Here is a 6,000-nt window from a genome sequence, read left to right on the forward strand (position 1 = left end):
AGTCGGGAGGTTTGTTGAATGGAGATACAGGCAGATTCGGAGACAAAAATAAAAATTGTACTTTTGTTTGTTGTAGATCATGAGGCATGTATTTCACGCACGTTAAGATGCAAATGCTGTAATGCTATAATCCGCTGTTCGCTCCACTATGCCTGCAACTGTTTTACAACCTCCTTGTTAGAAGATCAAGTCATAATGCGTCATGATGAATTACGAGCAGTATTATAACGGGAAGATTTAGATATACGTGCATTGCAGAGTGTCACCGACGCATTACCCATTAATATCTACGTACCCTTACTTAATCGAAGATTTTCAAATTTCTCTGCGCCATAAAATATCATAGGACCATTGACACCGCGATCTGATATTTTTAAAAACATTTCAAAAAACCTAAAGAATCTTCAGATCGAAGTCTCGAGACAACGAGAAAGGAATTACTCGATCGATAGTTCGCGGTACAATTACCAAGATCTCTCGTAACGAAACAGGTGCTACAAGCGGCAAGAAATGCACCATATTAATTCCTCCGGTAGAGCAGCCTGTCTTTACACTGGAGTCCCGTGTTCGATCGTGTTCAGCGGTAGGAAAAAGTGGTACACGTGCGAACGGTTCGCAAAACCGTCGATCCGTCAGTTCGTACGCGCGTTCCTTTTAATTGATCCGCGGATTCGAGGAAACGCGAGTACGCCGGCACGTCACGGCATTACTCGTGTAACCCTCTTCAAGGAAGACGATGGAGCCAGTTGCGACTAGGATGGGAATTTCTCGATGTTGGTAGCTCGACAAGAAGACTCGTCGCTGGAAGGAGTAATCTCGTGTCTCTTCTTGCCGGCGACTAGCATCTCGCTTTCATATTTTCGCCGTTGGGAACGTTGCCCGCGATCGTTTCCGGCACTTTCTTACTTGAATGCGATAAAAACGTAAAATAAAAATTATATGAAATCCCGCAAGAAAATTGCAACGTTCGCTTCGAATTGCTTCGTGTCACGACACACGTCGTTTCCTTCTAATTAGTAACTCTGTCGAAATACTTCTGAAAAAAGGATAAGGTGATTTAGAAGAGATGCAATTAAAAACAGGTACAATCGAAGGTAATCCGGTAGGCTGTTTGCTATTAAAACGTAATAACACGAGTACAAGGAATAACATTCTCGTAACACTCTCGTGTAACAACCTCGAGGCTTTGATCGTCGTGCGAGTAGTTGAAAGTAGTCGACGCGACTCAATCTTCCAGACTAATTAGTAAACGATATTTAACGGACCGTAATAACGATCTCGCGTGTCTAGCGGCCGACGTGTACCGCGTTTTCGCGTTTGTTCAACGTGTAATTATGAAAATTGCGTTTGCTTTACGGCTGCCGGTGGTCGTTACACGTGTGAACGCCGCGGTCAGATTCCAGCCGTGATTGCGCGCGCTTTATCGACGTAAACGCTACGATAACGGTGCTGGCCGTTGTTAAATAACACGGCGGCTCGTCCGTTTCTCAAACACGAAGAGAAAGAAGCGAAGCGGCTGGAGAAAGCATGGAGAATAAGCGGCTGTGTGAGAACGAGGAGGAAGAAGAAGGAGGAGGACGAACAATATGCTCGACTGCTGGAAATTTTTTTCGCAACATACGCGTTTACTCTCGCGTTTCCGCGTTCGATTCATCGTCTTGGCTAAGGAAAACGTTTTATATGCGAGGGCAGCTAATTCACAGACTCGAGTTCGACCGTAGAAAACGAAGTCACGTGATCCTCTTCGAGTTACGGCCGAGCGAGATAATTAAATCTGTCAGATAATTAATAGTTTCTTCTCGTCCCGCCTGGCTGAAATACACCTTCGAGTTATACTCGAAGCGAGAAATGAAAATTTATAAGAGTGTTATTTCATCGAGATTCCCGATGATGTTCCGCTGCTACGGCCAGCGAAATACTTTCTGAAAAGGTGCACAGTTCGTTGCCCAGACATCGTCCGATTCTCAACGTATCAATTAGAGATTGAAGAAATTGCACGGATTGCGTTCCAGTGGGAAATTATTGCTACCGTCTCGGCTGGGAACGCGATTACAAAGTTTAAAGTTGATGAAACGATATCAAGCAAAGCGTATCACTCATTTTATTTCCATATATAACTTTAGAGAAATATCATGAGCGAAGTATTTTCCCTTGGAAATGCTTCTTTCTCCTACATAGAAATTTATATTCTCCTGTAAAAAATTAAGAACATAAATGTTTTAACAATCCAGCAAAACCACAGAGATCGAGTAACTCCTGGAAATTACTAAAAAAAAAAAAATTACAAGAACGTTATCTGATAAAAAAAAAAAAAAAAAAAGGAGAAAATGGAGGAAAAACCGAGGTGTTCCCGATGGTTCTACGATGTCGGTCGACGAGAATCGGAATTTCCTGCGGTTCCTTTGTGATGCAAAGGCAAGGGAGAGAAAGAGGCGACGAGGAAAATCCTCGGCGACGAGGCGAGCAAGGCGTCGTCGTGGTGTCCTTTGAAATTAAGTAGTTACGCCGCCCTCAAAGGGTGGTTCTGCTCGGACCCGTCGCTCGCAGCTTGCTTCTTTCCCGCGAAAACTCTTTAAATCGTGCCGGCTTCATCGCCTCCGGCGGCAGTTTATTAAAAGGGTGAAATTCGTAGGACGGACTCCCTAGAGGCGGACCTTGCTTTTAATATATTTTGATTGATAGGATTAGCAGCCACTTAACGCGGCACCCTTGGAAACTCGTGTCCGAAGACGAAAAGAAAGAAATCAGATTGGAAGTTTTGGCAGGGCTGTTTGATATAAGCTGTCTAATTAAATTATTAATTTCTTGTCGATGAAATTGCATACTGTGACTCGAAAAAATTTACTTTTAGTTTTATAATTGAACAGCACTCACATTACATACAAAAAGCTTTTCAGATGAATTGTACGCGTACTGAAGGATCCGTCAACGAGACTATAACGATTTAAAAAAATTGATTATAGTTTTATTATCGTGTTCTAGTACATTCGCATCTCGTCCTAGAATCTTTCGAATTCCACGGACCGATTCAATTAATCCGATCTCCCTACGAAGCGTCATCCGCGTCGAGTTTCTCCAGATACCGCGTTTCCGTGTGTACATATATACACGTCGCATTTATATACGTTTTTCAGGGATGCAAATGAATTCCGCCTTGCCTTTCGTAATTCCATAAATTCGTTGTTCGTCTGAACTGGCTGACAGACGGAAAGACGGGTAAAGTGGGGCGGTAGAGGAGAAAGGGGTGGAGGAGGGTAGAAACGGGGGTGGCGGAAGAGCGAACCGTCTGGTGGCGACGCGACGAGTGAGACGAAGAGATGGAAGAACTCGCGAAGGGAACGGTGGGGATGCAAGAATAATTGAAGACGAGTTTCCTTCGGTTCGCGGGGTGGCGTCAGGGGTGGGTTGTTGATGGAGGCAGCACCAGATGTTATCTTCCTCCTTGGGGTGACGCCATCAACTTTTAGACAATGCGAGGACTTTTCGGCGAAATATCAAACTTCGGTCTCGTCTTGTCGTTGCCAACCCCCAACCAACCCTCTTTCACCGCCTCCCCAGCTCGCCACCTTCCATCGTATTCGACACAGCGCGGTGAATTCGCCACGGCGAGCGATTGTTATTAAAATGTAAATTTTCACGGAAAATTTGCTCCCATCCGCGAAATGGGACACGATATTAGTATCGACGTTGAAGGTATCGTGTTTCTATTAGAATTGACTTCTGCTGTCTTATTTTTTCGCCTCTTTCACCTTTTAAGCTAACGATCGCGATTTTTTACGTTGAACTTCTTAATCGAAGTTTACTCTTTACACCGTATCTTCGACGAGTCTGATCGCCGCGTCGCGTCGACCTGACATCGACGCGAGCGTAACAAGCTCTCCTAGTGGTCGTTCAGGCGCGAGTTAAAAGAGCCATCCGATTCATCGTGCCAAGAGGGAGAGATTGGAGGCGCGGAGATAGGAGCGACGACCCTCTTTTTCTCCTCGAAGCGAAGGTAGTACGGGCCGGCGATTATGGCCGTTCGAGTCGTGGAAAGGAATCGAATGATTTGATCTCGGCGCGATAAAAGGCCGAAGGTAAGCCTGCACGAGGACTGGAAGAGGAGAGAACGAGGCGAACTAGGGGAAGGCTGGTGAAACACGACCACCTTCGAGAGGAAGTTGGATCCAGGTAGTTCTCGACTGTTGGGAAAAGGAGACGCGGACATTTCCGATGCAGAGGCAAAACAGTTGGAATCGTGGTGGAAAGAAAGAGCACGAGAAAGGGGTGGATTTCGCGTAGAGGGGTCAGGAGGTTTGGTACCTTTATCGACGCCATTCTTACTCGTAAATTGAATCAAAAGGAGCGAAATGAGCAACCGGCCCCCAAAGGGAGGAGGGAGGGGGTTGGTGAAGAAGTTGACTGGGAGACAGAGCAACGAGCAACGACGATGGCTACCACGGCGGGGGTATTTTAGCTGGAGTTAAAATGGCCCTTTAATCAATGTCCCTTCTTAACTACAAGCCATGAGATAAACGACCGGAAATGACGGCCCGATAAGAAAATTGCTTACCCGACGTCTCCCGAGAATTGCCTCGATTTTCCAGCATCCAACGACGCGTACGTTTGCCCTGACTTCGTAAATCGTTATCAAAATGGATGTCCCCCTCTCCTCAGTGTCCTGTCGCCACTTCGTTTCACGATTTTCAGTTCCCCAGAATTCACGCCCGTCTCGTGTGCCGTTCGTCGCACGCAAACGAGATTTCCTGAAGAGCACGATAACCGTCTTATCGCGTAACCGTCGTTAAATGTCGACTGGCCGATTTTCGACGAACAGGAAGAAATCGTCGCTTGTTTTTCCATCTCTCGTGCCTTTTACCCTCCGTTCTCCAAGGGAAAGCACGAACCGCGAATATAACCCGTGACACGTAAAAGCATGCTCCTTGGGTCGGGAAAAGCTTGTTAACCGTGGAGTAGGTTACACCCTCGTTTAACCGCGGCGACTTATTGCAGATATCAATCTCTGGTATGCGAACGGACCTCGCATTTGCATGCACGCTGGTCCGCTTCGGTTGCCGCGACAGGTGCAGCCACCGCTAAGATAACTCGGCATTTTTGCGCCAATTATTGGCATTTCGCAAAGTTTCGTCGGGTTGGATAAAGCGGTGGCCTTAACGAGCATCGTGGCATAATGCGTTCTCTTTGTTCGAGCGCGTCCTCCACTTTTGCGGGCGCAGCTGCCGCGCTGAAGGTTCTCCGGAAGACACGTAGCGGACGTCGAATTCGACACGGTGGGCGATAATTCACGGGTGAAGGGTCAACTCCTGTACTCATTTAACTTATTTCGTGGTGAAACTACTTTATAACGCACGAACGGCCTTCTCTCGTAAATCAAACGTAGACAATGCGTGTTCCTCTATCTCGAACACGTTGTTCCCTCTACTTGGACTATCGTCGAAGTAAACCATCGACCTCGAAATTGAAACGACAAGGGGTCTGGTGGCGCTTGGCGTATAGCCGTGTATCGTCATTGATATTCATCCGGTTTGTGCAGCCGCCTATCGACACACGCATCGAAACCGCTAACCGTGAGAAGAGCGCGCGTGCGGTCGCCGCAGCAAACGAACGAACGAGCGAGCGCGTTCCGCCATGGGACGGCCGCTCCTATCTAATCTGTTACAAGTGGTAGAAACGTTGTTTGTTGCGTATCTGGAGCAGCGTGGCGGGCGATCCAAGCTAGACCGCGTTGCAATTATCATGCAAATAGCCGGCCGTTTCGCAGCCACGAAATCGTGAGGAATTGAAATTCGTTGCTGCGAGCTGTGGAACGCTCGAACGCCGGAACGACCGCGAGGGTTGTCGGCATTTTAATGCACATTCAAACGGAGAAAGAGAAAGAGAAAGAGGGAAACGCGCGGGTAGCTGGGATGCTTCGTGGTCGAGAAAAGGGTAGAACCGGAGGACGAAGAAAGAAGGAGGAAAGAAGCAAAGCAGAGGAAGTGGAAGAGGACGGAGTTGAAA

This window comes from Bombus fervidus, chromosome 2 (genome assembly GCF_041682495.2).
Source record: "Bombus fervidus isolate BK054 chromosome 2, iyBomFerv1, whole genome shotgun sequence".
In the NCBI taxonomy this organism is placed as follows: Eukaryota; Metazoa; Arthropoda; class Insecta; order Hymenoptera; family Apidae; genus Bombus; species Bombus fervidus.